The sequence below is a fragment of the Dermacentor albipictus genome, chromosome 3 (genome assembly GCF_038994185.2).
Source record: "Dermacentor albipictus isolate Rhodes 1998 colony chromosome 3, USDA_Dalb.pri_finalv2, whole genome shotgun sequence".
Lineage (NCBI taxonomy): Eukaryota > Metazoa > Arthropoda > Arachnida > Ixodida > Ixodidae > Dermacentor > Dermacentor albipictus.
In genome coordinates, this window is record NC_091823.1 from 15,839,676 (window position 1) to 15,866,543 (window position 26,868).

General features: G+C 49.1%; 1 protein-coding gene across 2 annotated transcripts in view; it reads left to right on the plus strand.

The window, feature by feature from the left end:
* The window catches only part of Ac13E (Adenylyl cyclase 13E), a 270,901-nt gene that overhangs the window by 131,671 nt on the left and 112,362 nt on the right, over nucleotides 1–26,868 (plus strand). Inside the window, exon 1 of one of the 2 annotated variants that reach the window (XM_065451068.2) lies at nucleotides 9,649–10,163. The exons of the other annotated variant lie outside the window; for it this stretch is intronic. The gene's annotated coding sequence lies outside the window, so the exon portion shown is untranslated. Of the gene's footprint in view, nucleotides 1–9,648; nucleotides 10,164–26,868 lie in introns of those variants that run through there. 2 annotated transcript variants of the gene reach the window in all.

Sequence of the window (26,868 nt, forward strand, 5' to 3'; positions counted from 1 at the left end):
TTTGCTCGCGGTGTGTTTCTCGTTGCAACTGCAACATATTTACTTTGTTTGCTTGCTTGTTTGCTTGCGTACTTGCTTGTATTTTACGCGCTAGCGTAACTGTCCAGGTCTTCAAATCGGCGGTGTCTGTCTGAAGCCGCGAAGCAAGCGAACGAGGAAAGCGTCTGGAGGCGAAGAAAATCGCGCGCCGGGGAAAGTACGAAGGAGCGCGAGCGCGCGGCAAAGTAACCCCACCTAGAGGAAAGTGTAGGAAACGTTGAGCGAAGGCGGGAAGAACAAACGAGGCGAAGCGTCGCGGAGGACGGACGGACGGAAAAAACTTAATTGGGAAAAGCACATGCGAGGTTGCCAGCCCGGGCTCAGACCACCGGCATTATGTGCGGTGAGGCATAGCCTTTCCACCGCTACCCGGGCCCGCTGGATTGGCCATAGTTGGTCGTGAAGATCCGAGCTAATCAGAGCGCTTAGCCATGGCCCCTCGAGACAGTCCGGTTCTATGTTGTGCTCTACGTATATTGCTCTGATGTGTGTCATGTCGGCGTGCTTGTGCTTGCAGAGATTGCAGCTCGCGTCTGGGTTGCTACAGGTATTGTTTGCGATACAGACGTACTGGGATAACATCGTCCTCGCGCACCGTATACGCTGTGTGTGCGAGTGAAAGCGTGCGACGGTGTGCAAATTTCGCGTGCGCAAGAGCGGAAGCGCGCCGTATTCCGCCGCGCACACGACACCGGAAAAGTGGGGGGAGGCGACGCACGGGCTTTATCTTGAAAGCGATCTGCGTTGGGGGCACAGTCTAAGTGGGGCGACGGCTCGTAGCTTTGCGTGTGCTGTGTTCTCACCCCTCAATTTGAGATGAAGCGTCACTTCGCTCGCTGCTGCTGCCGCGATTCCTCACGCCAGCGCTTTGTCAGCGAGTGTCCGCGGTCATCGAGTGTGAAGTGTACATGTTTGCCTGTGCGCGCTGTCACCGTGCTAGTTAATGTGGTTATTAAGCGAATTCTTCCAAGGGGGTGTTCTACTCCGGCGGCGGCTGCGAATACGATGTGCGATGCGGACAGTGAAGGCGTTAAGGCGCACCGAGGGCCGATAGCGTCGTCTATAGGCTATAGCACCCACATGCTTGCCCGTCATCCGCGTTCACGAAGTGAAACTCACTGTAAATGTTTTGTTTGTTTGTTTGTTTGTTTGTTTGTTTGCTTGTTTGTTTGTTTGTTTGTTCACATCAGCTCTCCTCTTGCCTTTGGGACACGACTCGGTGACGCACATGCGTCTGAGAGGCAGAGCTAGTGTAAGAGATCCGAGGTCACGTGCCGGAACTGTGACCGTTGCATCGGCAGATGAATACGTTATTGCGCGGGGGACGGCGCAAAGGCGTCCCACACTGCCATCGAAAGTGCGATGCGGGCGCCATGTTCCGGTATCTGTTTGACCTGGACAGCCGAGGCCGCGCCGCACGGGATGCACCTCTCTGAGTGGCTCGACGCCAAGTATACACCGTCTGTCGTGCGTTAACGTGTGTACGTAACCTGGCACTCGTTCTTCCGTTCGTTTGCGTCGCCAGATTGGCACGACGAAAAGGTTTGTTTTCCTAACATGATTAATGGGCAAACGCCGGCGTCCCTTCTGAAAGTTTTTCAAGCACCTTTTGAGAGCTGAACCGATGGAATTATGCAAATAGGGAGAACTGAGGCTTGCATTTGATAGCTGGACACCTTATATATGTTCATCGCGTATTCTCAATTATGTTCTTCTTTGTTTCTTTATTTTACTGTCATGATTACTTTCTTTGAGTCATGACAAGTGCTTAGTGAATATGCGCAATAAAGCGGCAATAAAACCACGTACGTTCAACGGTTTGTCCGGATTGTATAAGTCTGCGTATGCATGACTGAAATTACGAGCGTTGCTGGCAGCAACATGATGGGCAACTGGATGCACGCCAACGTTTGGCAGCGTTATGGTGTCCGTTCTGCAGGTTGCCACCAACGGCGTGGTAGGATTACCTTATTCGATTAAATGTCTGCAGGCATGTGTGCAACGTTCCTAGTTACGTAATTCGAGGTTTCATCAACTTGACTTTGGGCCATGCGTTCATAGTGTCGTCGATGCAAGAGAGAGAGAGAGAATGAAGAGGAAAGGCAGGGAGGTTAACCAGATATGAGTCTCCGGTTTGCTACCCTACACTGGGGATGGGGGATAGGGGTTAGAAAGATGACAGAGAGGAAAACGCTAAAAAAAAGGAAAAAAAAAACACGCACACATGGAGGCACACACACAAAAAGGCGTTCCAGTTAAAGTCGTTCACTCAGGCCGGTAGATCGCAAAAAGCGCAATAGCGCTTGCACGGCCTTCTTCTGTGACGGTAGGTCCTTTCGATGTTGTAGAATTCTGTTTTCGGATAGCGCTTGGTCGTCCAGTTTGTCAAGTTCGTGGCGAAGGCATGCCCTCTGTGTACTGTACTGCGGGCAGGCACACAGAATATGGCCAATTGATTCTTCATGGCCGCAGTGGTCACAGGTTGGGCTGTCGGTCATCCCTATGCGGAATGCATAGGCTTGAGTAAAGGCAACGCCCAACCAAAGTCGATATAAAAGCGTGGCGTCTCTACGGCGAAGCTGTGATGGCGCTCGAAGACTTAATTTTGGGTCAAGTGAGTACAGTCGCGTGTTTCTTAAATGTGGCTCATTCCATTGCGACGCGGTGCACTGCCGAGCAAGTAGGCGGAGCTTCCGTGCTGCGTCAGGTCTAGAATGAGGAATCGGGACGCAGCGCTCCTCAGTATGGGCTGAGCGGGCAGCGTGATCCGCCCGTTCATTGCCGATAATCCCGCAGTGACTTGGAAGCCACTGAAAGGTTATCTCATGGCCTGCTTCACTTATATGTTGCAAAGTCTCTGTAATATGGAATATTAGTTGCTCGTGTGGTCCACGTCGTAGAGGTGACAGTAGAGACTGCAGTGCCGCCTTCGAATCACAGAATATTGTCCATTTATGTGGTGGTTCATCACCAATGTGATGAAGGGCAGTAAAGAGCGCTGCGAGCTCTGCTGCCGTCGATGTTGTCGCGTGGGTCGTCTTAAACTTGATTGTTGTAGCTTTCGCCGGTATGACGATTGCCGCCGCGGTGCTACTTGGAAGGACAGATCCATCAGTGTAAATATGCGTAGAATCACGGTAGTTCTCGTACAAATGTAGTAGCGTGAGTTGTCTAATGGCTGGCGATGATAGATCAGCTTTTTTCGAGATACCAGGTATTGTGAGGTTGATTTTTGGTTGAGCGAGGCACCATGGAGGAATCGAAGGTCTCGCAGCCGGGGTAAAACAAGCTGGCAATGATTCGTCATATGCGTTTATCGTCCGGCTGAAAGATGTGTGTGGTCTGTCCGCTGTTAGGGAGGCCAAGTGGTGACGAGGAGTCCTGGTCAGATGCCTTATATGGGTCCTGAGCACTTCAATTTCAATGTGGGTCTTGACAAGGTGATCTCCAGCGATTGCTATCGTAGCCACTGTTGAAGCACTCTGAGGCAGGCCTAGACAGATCCGGAGCACTTGACCCTGAAGACTTTGTATTGTGCGTAGATTTGTTTTACCAGTGTTGTTTATTGCTGGCAAGCTGTATCGCAGAAATCCTAGGAAAAGCACCCTGTACAGTTGCAACATCGCACTTGGCGACATTCCCCAGGTCTTGCCAGCGAAAAACTTGAACAGGTGGCAGATGCCTGTTAACCGTTTTTTCCATGTATGATGGGCTCCATGACAAGTCCCTGTCGATTATTACACCTAGGAACTTGTACGATCGGACCCGTCGTATTATTTGGCCATTTATCATTACACTGTAGTTGGCCATGGGTTTGCGCGTAAATGGCACTAGTGCGCATTTCTCTGAGGAAATTTCCAGGCCTCGATTACGAAGGTAGAGAACAGTTTGTGTGGCGGCTTTCTGGATTCTCGCTCGCAGCTGTAGGCGTGTTACTGCAGATGCCCATATGCAGATGTCATCCGCGTACATTGATACCCTGACTGTGGCTGGCACGTGCTCAAGCAGAGCAATTAGTGTTAGATTGAATAACACGGGGCTAAGTACACCGCCCTGGGGGACGCCGCGGTAGCTATAATGTAGAGAAGTATGGCCTTCCTCCGTGCTTACAAAGAAGGATCGCATGGATAGATAGCTCCGTATCCATTGAAACATCCGCCCACCCACTCCTACCTCTGCGAGAGCAGAGAGGATGGCTTCATGCGTAACGTTGTCATACGCCCCTTTAACGTCGAGGAATAAAGACGCGCAGAGACGCTTACGGCATTTCTCATGTTGAATGTAGGTGACCAGGTCGACGACGTTATCGATCGATGATCGACCGCGTCGGAAGCCCGCCATGGCATCTGGGTAGGTGTTGTGGTACTCCAAGTACCACTCCAGGCGTCCTAGGACCATCCTCTCCATTACCTTGCCCACACAGCTCGCCAACGCGATCGGGCGATATGATGAGAGCTCCAACGGCGACTTGCCAGGCTTCAGCAGTGGAACAAGGCGACTTGTCTTCCAGGTTGTTGGTAGCGTGCCATTTCTCCAAGATTCATTGTAAACCTCAAGAAGAACACCTCTCGCTCGCTCCCTCAGGTGACACAGAGCTCGGTAGGAAATTCCGTCAGGTCCTGGCGCTGATGTGCGGCTACACAAAGCTAATGCTGCCTTAAGTTCGTGGATCGAGAATGGTAGATCCAACCGGTGATCACGTGGTGGCGGACAGCTGATCGAAGGCGACGAAGTGTCGTCGATGCAAAAATACAATATAAGTAAGAGGGAACAAGAGGCAAACATTAGCATTAATGCTGTCGTGGTTGTTCACAAGTACAGCCAGAAAGTCCCCATGTAATTTACATATATCTTCAATAAGCTTTAGGAAAATATGCGCGGAAATTATGCCTATTTGGCGAGGTGACAGCCGACAGAGAACACACCGCTTTGCTCACGAGCGTGTATCTTGCCCATCTGATCCTTGTGTAGTCTTGGAGATGCGGCATCAGAGCTTACTTAGAAAGAAAGGTAAAGAATGTCGGTAGAAGCCTTCCAGATGACTTGTCCGTGTTTAGCCATATATGGACGACCTTGTGTCCTCCTCGTTGCTTGCTCCTCGCTCTCAAATTTAGCTGTAGAACGGAAAAGGGTGCCTTGTGGCCATCTGATATGTGGCTATCATATGACGTGCTCAATTGCACCAGTCCTCGTCGTATACCACTGATGCTTAGCAGCAGTACAGGCAGGTCACCATGCATGGGAACTCTGAGTGATGATATATTCAACAAAGTCATTCATCAAATGGGCTGGTTGGTGATTCATACTCTTAAAGAAGCGGCGCTGATGAACGGGACCAAAAGAAAGGGGAAGCGGAGGCCTTTCTCTCCTTATTGTGGCCCAATCCGTTAGAGATGCTTTTCCAAGACGATGATAGATTGCGCCCTGCCTGTGAGCGGCGCGATAGTATAGTCCTGCTGTCCGCCATCAGTTATAAGATGTGCCCGCGGTGGAAGGTGTCCCCTCGCCAACTTCCCCCCAAACTAGTGTTTAAGCCATCATTAACGCAGAACAACATTATAGCGCCGTGTTTTTCCGCCTTCAAGTTCGCTCTCAGATCCTGCGACGAATCTGGTATACTCCGCTCTAAATCTTAAGTATCGGAGGTAAACTGCGTGAAGATGACAATGTACGATAACGCACTGTACTTCCACGTAGTTAGCCGTTCCGTTTTCCCGGCTTTTTATTGGAAAAAAACTATTTTTAGCGTACCGCTACTGACGTTGGCAGGTCAATGGTGCGCATTCTGAGCCCGGATTAGCTTTGGAGTTTGTCGTTGCCGTTCGTCGTAAACTTGAAGCGACAGTAAACATAAAGATAAAATCAATTTATGCTGATAAATTATTCTTTCAAAATTATATGTTTGCTAATTTTAATGTAAGAGGTTTGTTATTAAACGAGAAAATAATAGGTCAGACAAAGTGCCATTTTTTCTAACTTTGCACTGAAACTCCAGCACCGATACAGCAGTGTGACGCAAGGTATTTCAATGTTTCTTTTTTCTTTTTTAATATTTGGATCGTTGTGTCTCAAAAGTTATTGAAACTTGCTAAGTTAAGTCTTTGGCTCTTTTAAAATAGCGTTGTCCATGATTACCGATAAATCATTAACTCGGCCCGAGTAGGTTTCGTCAAAGTCCGGCACGGTGCGGGAACTGCAAGGCGGCGTCTCCAGCAGGTCCTTCGCGTCCTGCAGTGTGCTTTATATTCTCTCGGCATACGAGTATAGCTTTTTGTGGCAGTGTGTATGAGTGGTTCACAAATGCAGCGTAGTTTGCTTTCTTGCTTTTGTGTCCCTTTAAGGGCGCGCCTAAACCCCGCACCTAAAGAGGACCGTTTCCCTTGGGTGCGAGAACACACCTTCCGCTGGGTGGAAAGTGGATGCAAAGCACACGTGCATGGCGCTCTCCGTAGCGCTTTTGGGTAGGTGCTCGCGTGCGTTTGTAGCAGTCTGCAGAAAAAGGTCTTTAGCTGTGGTTGAACCGGCAACGCGGCGCCAAAGCGGTCGCACTTTCGTTAGACAACAGTTTGCACGAACAGCCGTATAGTCAGGCGACTATACGCCCACTGCGCGAACGACTTAAGCAACACTGTCGATCCACCACGAGAAATGCTGCTGCCTGCATACGAAAGCAGCGGCGGCGCCTGTTGTGGCCGTGTTGCACGTCACATCGCTGGCCGTCACGCTGCCCGAGCTCCAGGCCGTTTGCAAAGCGTCCCTGAAGCGAAGACACGAAAAGGAAGAGCAGAGAAAGAGAGCGGGATTCCGCGATGGCTTTATTGGCTTCACTCCGAGACGAAGGCAGCTACCAGCCAGCAGTTGCGTATCTGCGGCTGCTGGTTTATCTGCGAAGGGCAAGGCACACTCGTCGATGTGCGCCGACTGCCGTCGCCACGCGCATCGCAATATAATAGCATATGCAAATATGTTTCTTTACGTTCCCCCGTTCAGCGGCGCACGCCGTGAAACAAGCCCTAATGGGATGATCTTGAGTGGCATTAGGCTATCTGCGGGAGTTGCGGGGCTTAGTAGCCGCCCTACACGCTAAGCTCGTCTTTTTTGGGCCCCAACGAGGAGACGTCTGTCACGTGGACCTCGACAGGTGCTTTATTTTTGTTGTTACTTCGGTATTCCTCGGCTACCTGAAGCATTTTCGCCGCAGAGGACTAGCTCGCAGTTTCAATCATCGCCTTCTTAACAAACTGCTTGAGCGCTCAGGCTGTCGTGTGTTCTGGATAGACTGACGATTCCTTGATTCACTGATGAGCAAGGCGTGGGACCGGTCTAGTTGTTATAGGTCATGATGTCCACAGCGCGACAGCAGACAACAGACGGAAAGGCACGACGGAGACCCAAGCGCTGGCTTCCAACTAAACTTTATTTTCGTGAAACACTTGTATATACGTAGGCTCACCTGATCACAATCACAACTGCCAAACCTTGCTTGGCAAAAACAAAAAGAACATCTCTGATTAAAATACTGTTGTTTAGAACGTGTCGCATGCGTACAACTTGAAACACTTCATCTTGGACCTGTGTTACAATATTGAATAATATACATGTGTAAATCTTTTGAAAAGTAGACGGCCTCATGTGGCATGTTCACTCCTTTCGTTGCTATTTACAAAGTTTTTATTTACAATGTTTTACAATCAGCATCTGTTTCAATTGGCTGGATATGTGTTTTCCAGGTATATGTTAGACATAAATCAGTTGCTGTCATCATACAAGGCGTTCCTGTTGAGAGTTCTCGTATGAAGTCCCTATGCTTTAAACACGACAAAACTAACTGAATGAATTGAAAATTCTTCACCTTTTCTACAGTTTTACGTTTTTCATGATTCCAATAATGCAAGGAAGTCGATGAAATATTAGAATGGACAGAATTAACTAGCGCCTAAAAGAAGTATACGGAGGAGAGAACGAGATCGAGGGAAAGAGGGGGCCGTTATTTAGTGCATAGACCCGCTGGCTATTCTGTGTTTGGGTAAGATGTTACAGGTAAGTAAATTAGATAGAAGAATAAACAAAGCTGCACGTGGTTCTGAAGCCCGCAGTTAATTCACAATGTTGTCAAGGATCTTGGCTATCGCGTCAGTCCAAACGCACTCGTGGGAACGTCCCACTTGAGACGTCACCAGAAGTTAGATTCGTCATTGTATTTACGAACACTTCTCGCACGCAGAAGAGTGGATATACCTAGATGTTCGATTCATCGGGTTTAACTTCCCGAAGCAACAATGTGCCTATGAAACGCGTCGTGTATATCCGCGAGGGCTTCGGAATGATTTTGACCACCCGAGATTCTTTAACAAAATCTGAATCGAAGTACACACGCGCTTCTTCTTTTCTTCTTCTCACTTTCCTTTATTCATTTCGCCTCCATCGGAATACAGCCGCCGCAGTCGGGAATCGAACCCGGGACCTGGTGCGCAGCCGCGCTACGCGACCGCAGGTTGTTGCATTCATGAGGTGCAGGTAGTCCTTTGAGGAATGCTTGGTAGGATTACAAAGCCTCGGTAAGTGAATAGCAATAGAAAAGTTGCACCGAAGAGTGAGTGCGCATGCTGTGACAGTCGAGTGAGACTCGTTCCTCAAAATTTATAGTGTTATTCGTACAAGTTTTGCAGACTCGAGTGATACCCGGCGGAGACTGCTGCGTCAGAATTGTGCTTGTCATTCCTTGTAAACCTTTAGGGATCCTCTCTGAACTGACGCTGCGTGAGTGTATGTCTATTAAGAGTTCGCATAAATATGGAAAAGTTTGTTGGTCGTGAACACACGCGTATTGTCGTCATGGTAGAGCGAACAGCGTACTCGCACCGTTACGCGGCACACTCGAGGGGCACATTTGCTCGAGCTGCCGTGGGCTGGAATTCCATTCTTAGATAAAGGACGGAAGGAAGCGGTGCCAAAGGTGAGAAGCGAATTCCACGCGTTCCAAGCGGATAGCGCACGTCTTCTTCCATTCTGGAGGAGAGTCATTCAGGCCTCGCCTTCTTCACTACAACGGCGTCTATGCGATAGCGCGTAGGTGCCTAAACAGGGAGAGTCACACACACATGTATTCCTCCATAGTGATGATGCTTTCTTCCAGCGCACATATCGCAAATGCGTCCGGTAATGGAGGGATAAAAGAGTATTATATATCGTCCACCAGCTGGAAAGCCTACCCCGGGGAAGCAATAAATCGCCCGTAATAATGCCGCTCCGTGCGCGAGCGAGCTTTGTGCCCGCGGTGGGAAACTAAAATAAGGCAACAGCGTAGAGCGCGCTCGCACAGCGGGGCTTCCCTTATCAGCTGCGCCGCACAAGCGGTCGATAAAAAAAGGGCAGAAAAGAAGCAAATGTTTCTCGGGGCCAACGCGTGGCGCCTACGGGAACCGCGAAAGAGAAGAGCGAAGCGGCCGCCCGCATTGAGAGAGCTCGGCGCGCGCGGAAGGCGCAAGGTAGGGGAGTGGGAGAGGCCAGACTCTGGGCCTGTGCTCCCGCTCGTCATCTCTCGCGAGTGATCACGTGGCCGCGCTTTTTTTTTCTCCTGACGAGCGGAGCGAGAGGAAGCGGGCCCGTTTCCAGTACGTCACCTCACCTCACCCGCTCCAACCGGCCGTGGGGAGGGAGAGAGGCGCGCGCTAGCTGCGCGTGCTGTGTGGCGGAGACCCGCCACAACAGAAGCACGCCGCAACCACTGTAGGCCGGCTGCCGTCGGCGAAATCCGCCCGCCGCTCACCGCCGCGCTCGGGCCATCGTGTCCCATCCCTCCTCCGCTGCCCGTGGTGCCGGCGTGGTCGTTCCGAGGCGATGCTCGTGCGCGTGGACGGCCGGCGAAGGCAACCTTCAGCGCTTCGCCGCCGCCCCGCCGCTCGCCGATGACCCGAGGCCACTCCGTGATCTCGCTGGAGGAGATACCGTAATCGCCCATCATCGGCGCATCGTTCAACGAGTGCTGCTTCGTGACGGTCGCCGAACGCTCGGGCAGAGCTGCAAGGCGTGGGCCTCCCTTGTGTGCATCTAAGGAACGTCGTTGTGCCGGCGTGTTCTGATCGAGGATTTTTTTCGTTTGACCACCCCGACCAACCCATGTGGTACGTAGCACGTGTTTCATCTCGGTTGTGTGGCTTCATTTTACTTTTAACTGTTTGAAACCGGTCTATAATATATTCCGATGTTTTTTCCCATCATTCGTGTTGAACGAACTCGTTTACAGAATTTCAGTTTTATTGAGCGTTTGATGACATCGTAAACGGGCGCTAGCACGTTCGATTGTCGCTTCTAGAGCTGCTCTTAGCCTCTTAATTTAGACCGTAATATGGTGAAATATTTGTCACAATTATATTATAAAATGGTGCAAAGGTCTCTGAGCACAGTGTGTATAAAAATCCTGCACGTTTCTTTTAAATGCTGTATAACTGTCAGTTGTTTACCATTCTGGTAGGCGCCCCTTGCAAAAATTAGTGCGCGTTTTCCTGGCCCTCCCTTCAGTACAGGGTAGATTGTGCGGGTCCATTTCTATTCAGCTTTACGCTTCTCCGGTTTTCTCTCTCTCTGTTTGTTTGGTTCAAATTGCTTGTTTTTCTTCATTCTTTTTCCCTCCTTCACCAGTTTAGTACTCATGCGGGAAGCAGTTGAATTCTTTTATTTTTTTATTTTTTTTTACCTGAAAGGAGTCGCTAAATCAGGATACAGTAAAACAGTGGCAATAGCCACGCAGAGGGCACTGGTGTCCCAGTCTATATACATCACAAATATAAACCTTTTCTTAACGGCGTGGAGGCCGCACTACACAGGCGATTTACGCTGCCAGCAAGTACACAGCACCATAATTTTCGTTTGCGCGTCTCGTCAGCTCAACGTTCGTTCCATGTGCCAGATACATGGCTTGTTCTTCCCCTTTGTATCGCGCAAGGTTGGTGGTTTTCACATTATCAGTGACATGTAGTATATGTATCCGGTGGCACGCCACGTTACCACTATAGCATGAATACATACCTTGCATATCCCTTCCTCAGGTTATGATGCTGGTTGTAAAAGCCCATTGCCTTAAAGCGACCGGCGCGGAACTACGCATCTGCAATGCCACTCCATGCAGACGTGCCACCGTCGGTGATGGGTCTGCACTTGTCTGGTTTTCAAAGCTCGCGCGCGTGTATAGCGAGAGTTGTGAGCGTAAGAATGCGTCATACCTGACAGCGTAGTCGTGCGACTTACCTATACTTGGCTGAGCCCCAAAGCACGCGTTTGTTCAAGGTTGTTCGCTCCAACATGATCCCGATCGAAGTTACCTAAGCCGAGACTGCGGACGCAACCCTTCACCCCCTTAGTGAATAAAACATTAGGCTAAAATTTTACCCCATTACACTATAGAGAAGAAAAAAAAAAGGAACAGATCAGATATCAGAAACGATGCTCTAGTAGTCTTTAAAGCTTTTGTCTTGGGAGACATCCCGGCATCTTTCTCCCCCATGACTTCAATACTGTGAGCTCAATGGCACAAGACGCAAGATTTGTTGCACGGGCTCGAAGCCCGTGCGGGGTCGCCAGCCTTAACCACACCGGAAGCAACGGGTATACCGTCACCGCATTAAGCTGGCCTCCAAATTATTAATGGTATGCTAACGAGACGCGTCGCGATAACGGCGTTGCATGCCCGCGTTCGACAATAATATACAACAAACGCGCACAAGCCTGTAGCTGCAAAACCGCGAAATGCCGAGTTTACTGTTTGTCCTCCACGTAACTTCACATGTCGTACGCCTCTTTTTGCCCAATGCGTCGGCATCTTCGCACCATTACAGCGGGCCAACATCGCATCGCTATACCCCCCTGTAATATTTATAAACCTTTACAACAAAACTAAAATAAGTTTAGGCTACTGTATCGTTCTTGATAGGTTCTTTCAAAGCTGTTACTTGCATTTACTTGGTGGGAAAGCGTTGATTGCTATACCCATGAAAATGAGTCCGACTTTCACTTCCGAATGACGGCGTCGTTTCGTCATTATTACGTCCCGAATTGTGCGCAGAAATGTTCTCAAACGAACTATGTTGAGCCCTTGGTTCCTTTAGAATTAAATGCAATTCTTTACCTATGAAAAGTAATTATAGTTCCTTTAGGACGCTGGCGAAATTCTTCACGTCACGGAGAACTGGTGTGCGAATTTGTGTGACGTCATCATTCTTATTTTTTTTTCTTTGCGTCTTTTGTAGCCTGCCAAGCCTCCGCTCGCAGCAAGAGTAACCGCTTTGTTAATGAAAAGGCGTACTTCACCACCTCAGCTGAACGTAGTATTCTTCTTTTGTTTATCTTATATGGATACGTCTGCATACTTTCAAATCTCTCTCTCTCTCTCTCTCTCTCTATATATATATATATATATATATATGTACGAAAAACCACCGCACCGTCGGGCGAAGCCGTTCGCCGGTCGACAGTCATATTTACAAACGCAGACGTGCTTAAACGTTCTCGCTGATCGTCGTCTGCGCCACCTAATGTGTTACTACAACTCATTCCACTTTCGAGCAGTCGCCTTCTTCAAAGAAAGAAGCAGCCGTCTTTCATCGTTCTTATAGGCATCCTATAAGTCTGCTCAAGCGGCACTCCCCATGGAAGTGTGCTTTTTTTTTTTTTTTCTCGACACCCACGGTTCGCGGCGCCCACGTTTGATCGCCAAGCTGACTGCCGGCATCTGCAGCCTTCGATCAGCCACCGTTTCGCGCTGTTGCTGCTGGGCGGGCTCCATTGAGCGGATCGCGATCGACTTCCGTCGGTGACGATTTCCCCCGACGCGCCGCCGCTTCCCCGCATTGTGTCATCAGCACCTATGCGTATAGTCGGCATCGACGTTGGCGCGGCCTTGGTCGCTATAACGGGGTCGTGGGAAGAGGGACGAAAAACGAACCGCATGCAGGAATCCTTTGACGCGTGACCATCGTGTTCGAAACGCGATTAGCGTTTGTGGGGTGTTTGATGTCGGTGCTGTTGTAATCTTGCTTTTGGGTCTTCGTAGCCTTCCAGTGCCTGATATCGCACGCGATAGGAAGGATCTCTTCCTTGTGAAGTACGCCTTCCGTTGTCTTTCGACGTAATGTACTGCGTTTCGAAATGCGTGCGATAGTAACTCGTATCCTTCGTTTTGTTTCTCGCGATAGTAAGTTAACCAACTCTTATCATTTGCACATTAGCATACAAAGATTGTTTTATTTGCTATATAGGAAGTTACACGTAGTATAATGTGACATTGGTCCGTGTCATCTTGTCTGAAGCCTTTGTGTCATATATATAAGCAACCAAAAAGGAGAAAAAAAAACGCGAGAAAATGAGCGGATGTGCACGCCGACGTCTCGGAAGCAACGGCCGTCACTCGCCGAATGCAAGCTAGACGAAGCCACGGTGTCGCGTCACGGCAAACACACGTGTCTTAACTAAGGCGCGTGGCTTCCGCACCTCGGTGCAACAATCGCGCTCTTGAAGCGGCGACTGACAAGCAAGGAAGAGCACGTGTGTCGGAAGCTCTGTGTCAAAGCGAGACTATGGTTGCCAAAAGCCTTTCCATGCCGTCGCAATTTTATGCGAAGAGTGTTTTTTCGTCATTGAAAATGTAGCTATACTATGCTTGCTACTAATGCAAACATACCAGCTGTTAATGAATTTGTGTTTCTCGATCGTTATAGAAAGAAAACAACAAAAGGCACGTGGTTTTGCCGCAAACGCGGGGATAAAGTCATTTGAAATCGGCCGTTTGTCGCGGAGAATGCGCATCGCGCCGTGTTAAACAACATAATTGCAGCACCTTGTATTTCTGGGCGGAGCTGCGAGAATTTGAGTTGCTTGAATGTTCAACATACAGGGAGTGGCCGGTGAGAGAAGGTTGCTAAAAGCTGCATCTGGTGCGGGTGCAGCGGCTTACTGGTGATGATTGTGAGGATGAAGATCGTTAATGGCTAGTCACTTCTATAGGTTTAAATGAATACTAGCTCAGCATTTCCGTCTTTCATTTTTTTTAATGTTGTTCTCGACATCAGTCCTCCCCCCCTCCCCCAAATTAATATGAGAGAGATAATAATAATCTCAAGCCTCAGAGTGCCCTAAATCGTGGGCTATTAAGAAATTTCTACAACAATTTTGGGTTTCGTTTGTCATAAGGTGTCCACGCGGGAGCAGGGCACCGCGACGTTTTGGCTCTTGCTCCAGCTCGCTCAGCGGCCTGCTGTGCAGCACCTACGCTCGTTGTTCGACCCGGTGCAGCAGCATAGCAGGCGGCCGAGGGAGCCGGAGCGAGTGGCAGAATGGTGAGAAAAACGTCACGATGTCCTGCTCCCACGTGACCGACCACCTTCTGTGTCGCGACGTCACGGCACATGCACCGCCTCATAAACGAAATACTTATATGCCGCACTGAGGCTTGCCAGCATACTTTTTCCAGGGTATCGCGGTAGAGGACCTTCACTTTCACAAAAAAGAATGAAAAGTCGGAAATTTCATGCCCGCATACTTCTTTGAAGGAGCCGAATTGAAATGAAAAAAAAAAGATTAGTATGATGTAAAATGATAAATTGCAATAATGTTATAACGAGATGATTAACTGAATGGAAGTGCGGCTTCATGGTGAAAAAGAAAAAGTTTTTTTTTTTTCGGAGATATACTCTGGCTGCCTGACGTCCCACTTGCGGAAAAACCAAGTTGCTACGCACAAGGCCGAACAACTTCCAAGTGGCGTGGAAAGAATTTATATGCAAGCAAATGTTACGAGATTGCTACATGCTTGTAGATATACCTAAGTGGCGAAGTAGGTGCACATACCTAAGGTTGTCTAACTAAACAGCGAAAGCGTTGGCTTATCCGTGCGATGTGGTATGCCCCGCTGTCAGTGTTGTTCAAGGTGGCCAGGCTGGGCATAGCATTATGGGGAACCAGCGCTGGCCAGGAGGCGCTACGACAGTTTTAGTGTGCAAGTAAAATATGCTGACACCGTCCGGTAGGGAGGCTACGAAGATGGCACAACATATTTAACGGTAACATACGCGCGCCTACATCGACGTTTGCTTGGCCCAATGCGGCCAGTCAAGTCCACGGGCATGCGCGTTGCGTTGAGCGGATGCGACGTCCTAGCACGTCGGTTCCCTGTCATGTGAGGAGCCGTGAAAAGTGCGTCTCGGGGTGAACGGTGAATTCGCTGACACGAAATTACGGTACGTGCTACTGAAAACTGTGTCCATCACTCGCTATAGGCTGTGTGTTACCGCGCTGCTGTTGGCACGCGAAGCTTCAGCGCTGGTTGCCCATTGAGGCGCTGTCACGAGGTTCGAATCATGATGCGCTTATGGGCACAAACACCTATATATATATATATATATATATATATATATATATATATATATATATATATAGGAAAAAAAACAAAACACAGCCGGAACGGATGATGCTGACAGTACAAAGCTATACGCTATGTACACCAAACAACCTTCTCTTGTTGCTGAGCACTGTTAGCGCGAGTAATGTCGTCATCTCCAACAATCGTCGATGGAACGGCTTCTCACACTGACACATTCCGTCTGTGCGTTATAGTGAGGGAGAAAAACTATTTGAGCTGTACTCTTATTAGCAAATTACCCTTCTACAAATACCCCCCCCCCCCCAAAAAAAATAAAGAAGAGAGAAAAAGACGCACTTACTATCAGGAGAAGCTTGGTTATGAGCTGCAAAAGACGCATTTAAACGAAAGGTGGGTGCCGACGCCGCCAAGTTCCCGTGACGTCATGAATTTCGCCGGCGCCTAGTTAATTTTTCTTGGCAGAGATGGGCTACATACATTGTGTTCCAAGAGAGTCAAATGCGAACTTAGCAATTTCAAGAACATTCCTTAGGCAAAACGGCCCAAATGCAATAAAAGGTACCTTAAAGGGATACTAAAGTGAGAAATGAATTCTTCTGCATCAGTAAATTACCGTTCTACAACACCAAAAACACCACTCTTACAACGATAAGACGTTTGGTAAACCAGAAAAAGCGCAAGAACGAAATACGGGTGGCGACGCCTACTTAAGTTCCCGCACCTGCACATGTATACGTTCATGTCTGCGCATGTCACCTGCATGTCACCTGCACATGTCTAGACATGCACGCCAGAGCTTTTGTAGTGATTAACCGTTTGGTCAGTTTAGCGGAGTACCAATCTATTTTGGTTGCAGCTACCACGTAACCACGTCACCGGAAAGTTCAGCGCGTGGTTGGCAGATGACCTTTACGCCACCATGTGATGGCCACGCCCCGTCAACGCGCACGCGCGCGAAAGCCGACCCCCTGCAATTAGTCGACGCATGTAGTGACGGGTGTCATCAAATGAAAAAGAAAAAAGGGCGCCCTTAACGACTTCGTGGCCCGTTCTGGACTGAAGAGAGAGAGAGAGACGTCGATTGTTTGAGGCACATAAGACCGCTATATGAACACATTCACTTAAGATGAGAGTAAAGGAGGACTGCAATTGCAGTGAATACTCGTTCGAGTACTTCGTTTTCTCCTCGGAGCTCGTGGCGGTTTGTGTCAGGGCTCCCTCTCCGTCAAGTTCAACGCTCCGCGCGCGAGCTTGAAAGACTCACTACTCACAAAGCGGAGGAAACGCGGAGCACTGGGCGGCAGCCAGAGCTGCACCCCAAGGTCGCCTCCCCCCACCCCCTCTTTTTTTTTCTTTTCTTTGACGCTGCTGCTGGAAGCGCCTGCCGTCTGCACCGACGCCCGTGCGCAGCCACTGCCAGAAATATCGCGACGCGCGCGGTGGACCACATCCGATCGCGACGTTCGGAACGTGGTCCGCGAAGAGAGGCCGTCGGTTGGGACGTTTCGGCGCTACGTTAAAGGGCCCCTGAAACGGTTCGGACAAATTTTGTAGGCGCGTAGGGTACAGCTTAAGTAGAGCATTCGCACCACAATTTAAGTGAAGCGTTACGTATTAATGGAGCTGCAAGCGATTAGAAGTTACCCTCCTCCCTAGCTATGTTTTTTCTCCTCAACTCGCTCGCCGAGCGAGCGGCGCTAAGCTCCGCCTTCACTGGTTTAGCGTCACGATGCGACGTCACATCGCTCACTTCCGGTTGTTTAGGAGCACGCCCCCTCCCGCGCGAGACCTCTCCGCTAGCCGCTTGGCCGTCGACCGAGAGCTATCGAAGCAGCGTGCGTTGCGAGCATTCTGTCGTAGCGCCGAACGTGTCCGGTACTCCGCTAAAAACAGGCAAGCTGGTCATTTCTGCAAATGATTGGAGGCATAAACTCAAGCTGATGAAGGAACTTTAGCGTAGACGTACGTGAGCAGCCTGATCGGTCTGCGCGGTCCAGACACTTGTTGGCGCAGCACTTAACCAGCCAAACAAAGCGCTAATATTGCTCTAACCAAGTGTAAAACATTTTAAACATTTATAAATCAACGTGTTGATGATTACACTCCTGCGAAAAATACACACCAGCAGCAAAGAATACACTTCGTTGCTGCTACTGTGTATGGTTGAGCTCTGTGCCACCAGGTGGCTGCACCGTGCAGACCGTTCACATTTGCCCTTCTGCTCATCTCTTGGCTCATCCCGGCATAGTCAAGCGGCCAGACCCTGTCCCCTTGCGCTTGCGTTTGCCCTAATACTGGACTCGCGGTTTGCAGGTCGCTAGGTTTGCAGTCCACAAGGCAACAAAGTCGAATTATAGTGCTCGCGAAAAGACTGAGACCGACTCTGACCGCGGAGCTCTCGTCAAAATGGAGTACGTTGTAACACAAGCAGACGACACTTGCTGTGTGCCGGAAGTGCTGAAGTGTACTAAAAAACTATTCTTGTGTATTCTCTTTAAGTTATTTTCTTTTTACAAAAACAAAGTAACTAACATTCCAACTATTACGAGCATCATTTGTTCACCATAAAGTTGGAAAAATTATCGACCACGCGCCCTGGTCAGCCAATCAGATAGCTCGCCCATGTGACGTAATATGGGTTATTTGCATCATATGGGTAGGGGCGGCTTAAAATTCCGCCGAGCAGTGCGCTGCGATCGGCAGCGATGGGTATTTTTAAAACCTTATAATAAATTACACGCTTTACGCAGAGCACTTAGATGCATCAATTAATGATCAGAAGAACCTACTCTAACGACTCAGTACGTTTGTAGAAAATCGCCAAAATCGTTTCAGGGTCCCTTTAACGTTTCAGCAACCCCTCGGATGTTCTTCTCGTTCGCTGCGCATGTGCGAAATTTACCGCACCTGCACCTATAAGCAACTCACCGCGTTTGCTGCTTAAACGCGCGCGTTTCGCGAAATAAACATTCTTGCAAGAGCTGTTGCTGCGCCGGGGACCCTTGTTTATTGATGAGCTGTAGTCCCCATGCAGGAGATGCGCTGGCAAAATCCGTGACGTCAGGGGAAGTACTTGAGATGTCAGCCAAGTGTCCACTCACGGCGTGACTGACGTTTTCGGTGTCCCAGAATTGCAATTTACCCAGACTGTCGATTATCTCTTTTATACTGTCTCTCCAATAAATTCGACCATTATTTTTCGGAAGGTATTTCTCTGCCTCACCTTGCACATCGTACCCGCTCATTATAAGTAAAACTTAAACGACACATTCTTGCCACTGAACTTGTCGCCTCGATCGCCTTGCGTGCATGCACTTAGGTCTATATGCATGCGATGCATCATCGGCCCTTTTCATGGCCGGTGCTTCCTTTGTCGTCGCCCATATGCGACCCTTACCTTCAGAAGCGCGCGCGATGAGGGTATCATAGATCACCGGCGCGCTCGGTCGTCGTATAGGGCTCGTTGGTCGACCTTGATGCGGGGCACAGGAATATGATGCGAAAGTTGCCCGCTTTCTCGTCTTAAACACGAGGCGTGCACGCGTGCGGGTGTGTGCATTTCGCGTAAGATTTCCGTCCATGTAAATGACGATAAAAACAGTGGAGATGGAATCGTAGTAATTAATAGAAAACTCTTCGTATACACTCTCGAATAACTGTGCCTATTACAGTAAACAGAAATAGCAAATAATTATAGTATGCTTGCGAAGCCACCGAGAAGCAATAATAAGATCTTGGTGCAGGTACTTCCACAAAAAGAAAACAAATAACGACCATCGCAGTGATCTGAATGTGTGCACTTACACATAGATTAGGGAAACCCATGCACATGCAGCAAGAATATTAAAGTCTCAAAATATTTGGATATCTCTCCCTGTCCCCCTCAAATTGCTCTTGTATGAGTGCCGTCACTATATATCTTTCCACGTCGTGACCCGACATAAAATAGGAAGAAGAAAAAAGCCTAAATTGATAAGTTTTACTAAAGGTCAGCGGCGACACATACTTCCTCTTATTTTTCTTGCTCATTTTTTTTTATATACGAACGAATCATTTATTCGATCCAGTCGGTCGTCACCGCATGGAAGCTACTTATTGTATGTTCGTGTGACAAGTAGTACTTCATATCAGACCTATATGTATGAGTCGCTTAACGCATCACAACAGTTTACACATCATCGATAGGCGGAATCTCGCTGCGACATATGCGCAAGAGAGCCGATGCACGTAGGGCGCCACAGCACGAAGCTCCAATGAGCTGGCGTTATCTGCAAGAGCGCTACGTGCGAAAGCGTGTGCCGACTGTTGCATACTAAGGTATGTGACAGCAAGCGCTGACTTCGCGAGTTTTTATCCCAACCACACCCATCGCGTTGTGACAATAGTGAAGAGAAAAGAAGAAAAAGATGCAAGGAGGGGGTGGGGGTTAGTAGGGTGCTTAGATTCCCGACCACGTTTCCAACCCTGTTCGTGAAAATGGCAGGTGGCCTAAATTAAAGGCGCAACACTGAGTCACTCTGCTGCTCTTGCGGCGTTTTAATCGACTTCAAGCAAAATAAAAGCAAGCCGCTGCTCCACATAGCTTACCGCACGCACAATGGAAGGATTGGTGCCGAGAGAGACGTAGGCAGGTATCGGAAGAAAAGAAGCAGAGAATACGCGAGAACGTATACATCCTCCAACACCTTGTTTCGCAATCGTTGCTTTGGCAGAGAAAACAGAAGGGCGGAAACGTGAAAGCAGAAAAACAAAGAGAGAGAAAGGGCAGAAGTAAAGAAAAATAAATAAGCCGAACGAGTGGAAGACCCCCCGCAAGCCTCTCGGGACGCGACGAGCGGAAATTCCCTATTTGTGTATAGGAGCAGCAACAATAGGAGTGCGCGGGAGGAACGTGCTATTTGCTGCGCCAGCGAGTGGGTCGCCGCCGCGGTCTCGGAGTTGGAAAATATCGTCTTTCGCAAGCAGACGTGTGGAGGAGGTCTTGAACGCACCTTCTCTGAAGGAGAGATGAACTTGAATTGAAATAGTATCATGGAAAAGGGGGGGCGTGCGTGCGGCTGCTTGCGTGCGTGCGTGCGTGTCGGTGTGTGTGTGTGTGCACAAACACGTGTGCTGAGCTTTGTGATGCTCACCTGCACGATGCCGTGTGCTAGAAGTACAGACAGGAAAAAGAAAAAGAACGAAAGCAGGCGCCGCCCGCCTCTGCGCGCAGTGCGGCGAAAGCTTACAGGTCGCATACGCCAAGCAGGAACTGGAGTCAAGAATCCGTTGTCCGCTGGTAATCCATTCTTGGGCAGCGCACACTCAAGCGAAACACGAGAAAGAAGACAGAATCCCCGCGTGCGTGATGCCTGCTTTGTGCACGAAAGGATTAGCACAGTATTTGCAGATCACAACAAGTGACCCCCCCCCCCCCCTTTGCTGTTTTTCTGAGACCAGCTACCGCTACTCTGTCCTGATTTGCAGACACAGCCTTTAGTTTTCGCTGTGCTCCGCACTGTCGTTAAAATGGAGTGTATAGATGGCGTGCGTTCTAAGGTTCCCAGGCAAGCACTTACAGAATAGGAGCTCCCCGCACCACCGCGATCTGGTCACGCGAGACAAAATAGGGGGTGACTGCCTGGGCACAAAACGTGAGTGGCGCCGTTTTCCTGCGCTTCGTTTCGAGGATGTATCTAAGCTCAAGAAAGAGAATGTATGCGCATCGAGGAAAAGAGAGAAGTGGGAAGAAGGGGGGGGGGGAGGGTTGAGTAGAGGTGAGAGTGTGATGACTTGTGCCAAAGAAAAGGACAATCGCGTACAGTAACACAAAAGAACTTGAGAGCCAGAGATGGTGATCGCGAATCAATTCCACCGCGGGTCATTTCCTGCTCGTGCGCGATCTCCTTTTGCGCACAATGGAGCATTGCCGTCTGGGCGAATGCGCTGGCTGCTGCGCAGCGCGGAGAAAACGCACGGAAGGTCAGGTGGCACTTGGAACGAAAAGAAACTGCCGCATTTCCTTGGCTGCTAGACGCAGGAGACGCAGTTTCATAAGCGAGAAGTCGCGTTAGTATGTGAGAAAAATGCTTACGCACGCATCAAGGACGGTCAAATTGAAAATATGAGGTTGATATTTAGCTTATGATAGTAGTTCCGGGAGTAAGTTGTTCGTGTTACACATCTAGTGCCATTCTCTCCAGCTACACCCACGATGAATATTTCCACACAGAGAGGTAGGGAAGGAGGACGCTTCTCCGCAGAGAAAGGAATCCCAGCCCGACTGGAAGACGTCGCCCGCTTGCTGCTGCACCGACCGTGCTACGTGAATGTATACGGCTCATTCTTGCAGAAATAGCTGCGCGCGCACTTATAGAAAAGCACTTCTGGCTACCTCCCGGCTGCTTGATCCTCGGAAGGGATGGGCACGACTAAATGAAGGCTTCGCTTCTCTCAAGCGCGTCTTGGGCGCACTGAGACCGTTAGAACTTCGTGTGGAAAATTCTTGTGCGGGGTTCTGCCGTGAGTGCTCTTATGGGTGTCATGTGCGAGAAATGACAAATCTCACGGCAATGGCAACATAACTGCCTGATAACAAAATCACACAGGAGCAAATATCTACAACTGGATGAGGTATGTGTCGGTTGCAGCGAAAGTCTAAAGACGAGTGAGCATACTGTAATGGAGTAGGAGCTGCTGAGATTTAAAGCTGATGGGAGCGTTAACTAGTGAGCGATCGAGACGAGCAAGAGGCGTAGAGTATCAGTGCGAAAATACCTTCAATTAAGAGCTGGAGCTGAGGGGTCTTTGCAGGCGTACGCATAACTTTAGAATACATATAGAGATAGAGGTGCTAATTAAGCGAAATAATATAAAATAGAAATACGCAAACTGCTAGACTGCAATAGATATAGTAAAACCTGATCAGCTGAATCAGGCTCGGTGACTATTTGTCGCCGCCTCGTCTCAAGGGGGACGTCAACGGAAATCTCCATCATCTCGAGATTTCAGGCTTGTGTCGGGCCGGATAATATCGATCGAAGCACTACTTCAGGAACATCGTTTTGTGACCTAGCACGCTTCGTTGTATCCGTTAGTGCGGCAACGCAGCTAATGCGTTCTAGTATATGTATATACAGGGAAGTGGACTTCACCGGAAGCACGGGGCAAGCGATCTCGCTTCTTCCGCCGCGCGCGACGTCCTCTGCGCGCGCACTTCTCGGCATTGTTTACAGAGCGCGATTCTAGTGGGCTGTTGACGTGCGGGACGGTGTCACTGACAGGCAAATGTATTATATTATATAGAGGAAGAAGTGGGTGATGAGTGATTGCCCGAACAGAGCCGCCACACCGGCCGCTGATGCGCCATGAGCTGCGGCCAGGAGACGTGCGCGGCAGGCTGATTTTGTTGGTGGTCTGCCTGCTGCGAAGAAAGGTCAAGGCGAAAGGCTCGTTGCGCCTGCGATAATGGATGATGGTTGGTAGAGGTCTGCTTATTAGGCGCGAAAGGGATTCGACGGAGCGGAAAGGAAGTATTGCACTCACAAAGCATAAAAATCCGGAGTGCGATGTTGACGAGTAGTGAATACAAAAATAAGGACGGGGACTCGACTGCGTGTGGAAGTGCGTGGGCGGCGCTTAGACTCGGCGTACCTTTCTTGCCGTTCGCTACAAATGTCGCGGATTCTACTTGAAACAACTACATTACGCAAGGTGCAGAAATGACAGGCTACATTCTTACTAGGCGATGATGAGGGCGATGACGAAAGGGAGTTTCAAGTTGTTTACGCGTTTGTTGTTATTAGGCGAGTGAAGGAGGAACAGCCTTTTCGCAGCTGTGAGTTTACTGCCCATGTGATAAGTATCTCCTCACAAACTTCTTTAATTACCTCTGCGCTGGTTAAGTAAACTCGAGATTGTTTTCGTTTCTCAGCGTGCACATTAATATGTGCAAAGCCGCGCGTTCGAACCGAAGAAAAGCTTCTAGAAACGACGTCATTCAGGCACTGATGCAGAGAAAGAAAGAAAGAGACGCTAGCAAAGATCTGAATCCTGCGGGAGTCGCGCAAGAACGATTGTGCATAATAGATAGATGGTGGCCGCGAGTCATTGTCCTCCCAAGCGAGGCACGTTCTTGTTTTCTTATCATTTGTGTCCTGCACACTGACCGCGGCGAAGGAAAGGAGCAAGCGCCTCTGGCATCGCGCAGTCAAGGCAACGAAAAGCGGGCGCAGGCTTTTGTCTCTGCGACATGACCACCGCCCCACCGCTGCTATTTTGTCCTCCTCTGGGAATGGTGCCGCTGCACGCGCTGCTGCACCGGCGCAATGCGAGCGAGCCGGAAATCGTGGTGTTCGGCCCGCGTGGAGTGATCGCGCACGAGAGCTGACCGCAGCACAGGCCGGCTCTTAGCGCCTTTGTTCCTGGTCCTGGGAGGTCGTCCGGCTTTTCCCAAAAGATTGCATTGTGCATGGAGGTCCTGCGGACGGGGAGCTCAGATTGCAAAGTGTGTACCGCCACAAAAATAGCCTTGCTGCTGCTGTTTGCAACACGATGCTTACCGCGATGATGGATCGATCTGTGACTTCGCTCCCGACGTGGTTGCAGAAGTGACGATTGGGAGAGGGACCCAAATAAGCATGGCTTGAGAGGCGGGCTGCTCGGCATTCCATCAATAGGGCGATGTAAAGAAATTCTGGCTCGAAAGGTCGGACACTATATCGCTTGTAAGTTTCTGCCCTTTCGTCCTTTTTTCCCCCTCTTCGCACTTCATTTTTCAATAGTGTCAAGTAATTAGACTGCCCACACGTGGGCAAAATAGTACGCATACATCGAGGGTTCTGCGGAAGAAGTAGCGTTTTTACCTTTGGCTTTATACGCGACCGCGTCTCGAGAATAATTTCTTTATGAAAAATAATTGCCTGCATTTTATTAAGATATATATTTCATTAAGGTTGTGTTAAAGGGCCTCCTTACCAGGCCCTATAGCAAATTTCGGTTATACGCTGGAAATGGTTACGTGTCCTCTAGGGAGCGTTCTGCCGCAAAAGTGTTTCAAATCGGCTCATTAATAGCCGAGATAGAAATATTTCAATGCCGCGAACCCATGATTTCAGCAGGCGGGCTCCACTGCCAGGCAAGACGCTCTCTTCCCTCGCCCTGTCTTGCCTCCGCAAGCGAAATTCCTCCCCTGCGTTCTCCCATACCGGACCTCGAGGATCGCGTGACGCATATGTCAAAGACCCCGCCTTCAACAGCGTCGCGCGCGAGCTGTTTGTCTTGTTCGCGCAGCGCGCGATTTTGCGCGCTGTGCTCAAGGAAACATGACTAGCGGTATAATTCAGTGCTACTCGAATACCGAGGCAGAACAAGCGGATCGCAGAGCGTGATCGCGCGCTGGAACACGGTAGAAAATGGAATAGTTTCTGTACCTGCGCACATGACCGCTCGACCGTGGGAACAAGCAGACGAAGCGGAAGTACATCTCTCTTGCTTCGGTGCGAAGTAAAACAAAAAACACGCCGACGTTCCGTTTGTGTGTTTTATTATTAACCCAAACTTCAATTCGCCAATTCAAGCGACAGATTGCACAGATAACAGATGTCTTGAATAATTCTCGAATGCACGTGTCACCACGAGTGATGTCACACTGCGGACTCGAGTACGTAGGCGCAGGGGCGCGGTTACGCCACCGTGCGGCTTGGAGCGCGGCGGCCGCGAGTGAAGAGGGAAACGGCGATCGGATTGAAATTTCAGGTCTTTCCGCGGCGCGTAGCGATGTAATACTTTGCAGACACGATCGTTATCGCGCAGTGTAAGCTCTACGTCTGTCAGCTCAAAATGGCCAGACCTGGTGAGGGGCCCTTTAAGGAAATCGCAGTTCGGAACAGCACAGTTTCCTCTTCTTCGTTAAGTACATTTCTAGACGAGCTGCAGACTCTTGTTTGTTCAGGTCAAGAAGTGTTCTGATCCGCTGATCAATAACATCGCGCTGTGGTTGCGACGAGTGCAATTGTGCTAGGATTATTACTTCTGTGAATATATGTGAAAAAGCAGTGCCTTTATTTGTATTATTATCATTATCTTCATTCTTGCGCGTGTCGATTCTTCATTGTATTGTAAATGTTGACTGTACCTCCATTCCTGATGTGACCGTTCGGGGGTTACAGTATCAACAAACAAACAAACAAACAAACAAACAAACAAACAAACAAACAAAAAACACAGTTATCGAGGTGTTGTTTGTGCACCCATGGCAGGCTCCAACTCGCCCAAATAAGTACCTTGTCCTTAGTTCAGTAACGATGTTACGGTTTGGAATGGTCGTGCCTTAAAAAATTTATGACAGGGTGCTGAGCTCTGTTGGGGAGAATGCTCTCAGAATTCTTGTATGTAGATAGAAGCAAATGAAATGTTTTGTGTCGATGGCGTTGTGAGGCTAGCTACCGTTCCCGCAACAGTATGCATCTTCAACTTGGTCAAATTCAGTGGTGCAAACAAACTTTCCTTTAATTCTTTCTTGTTTTGTTTCACCGTTGGTATCTATCTATCTATCTATCTATCTATCTATCTATCTATCTATCTATCTATCTATCTATCTATCTATCTATCTATCTATCTATCTATCTATCTATCTATCTATCTATCTATCTATCTATCTATCTATCTATCTATCTATCTATCTATCTATCTATCTATCTATCTATCTATCTATCTATCTATCTATCTATCTATCTATCTATCTATCTATCTATCTATCTATCTATTCTCGCCTTTGATCGCACTGCTGACAACGAAACACCAACAACTTTACACTTTTGTGATTTCGAGGAGAAGCACTTGGAGCAGTATAATTGGACTGCGCTTGAAAAGTTGTTTTGCCACGTGTCTCCTGAACAGACTAAACTTAAGAAAAGGCAATTTGGCAAACAAAAAGAACGATGAAAATACAAGCTATCTCCCTCCTTCTGTCTCAGGGAAAGAAAAAGAGATACAGCAGAAATTAATGAAGGACACAAGAAAAGAGAGAGAGAGAGAAAAAAAAAGGAAAGAAAGCGCCATGCGCGACGGCCGTCGCCGAATGAAACGCGGGCCCCTTAAGCCGGCCCTGCTTGCGTCGCCTCCCGTATAGACCGTTTTTTCGTAGGCGCCGCCATATTGTGAGCGCAGTGGCGCCGCCTATGAGCAGCGCCATACTGGCTTGGGTGAAAGCGGTCTTTTGCATGGCAGGTATACGCTCGGCGGCGGGTTCTGGCGTTTGTTTTCGCCGTCGTGCAGCCTGTTTAGTATTACGTGTGTCTTCTACGTGGTAAACGGTTCTGTGAGACGTGCTGAAGTGGTTTAAGGCGTCATGGCCGGAATTTCTGCTGGCGTTGAGGTGGACGGAACACGCAGCGCGATGTGTTCGCGCATATTCGTGTCTACAATCAGCCTCGGAGATAAAATTGTGTATTTCTTAAAGGGCCCCTGAAACGGTT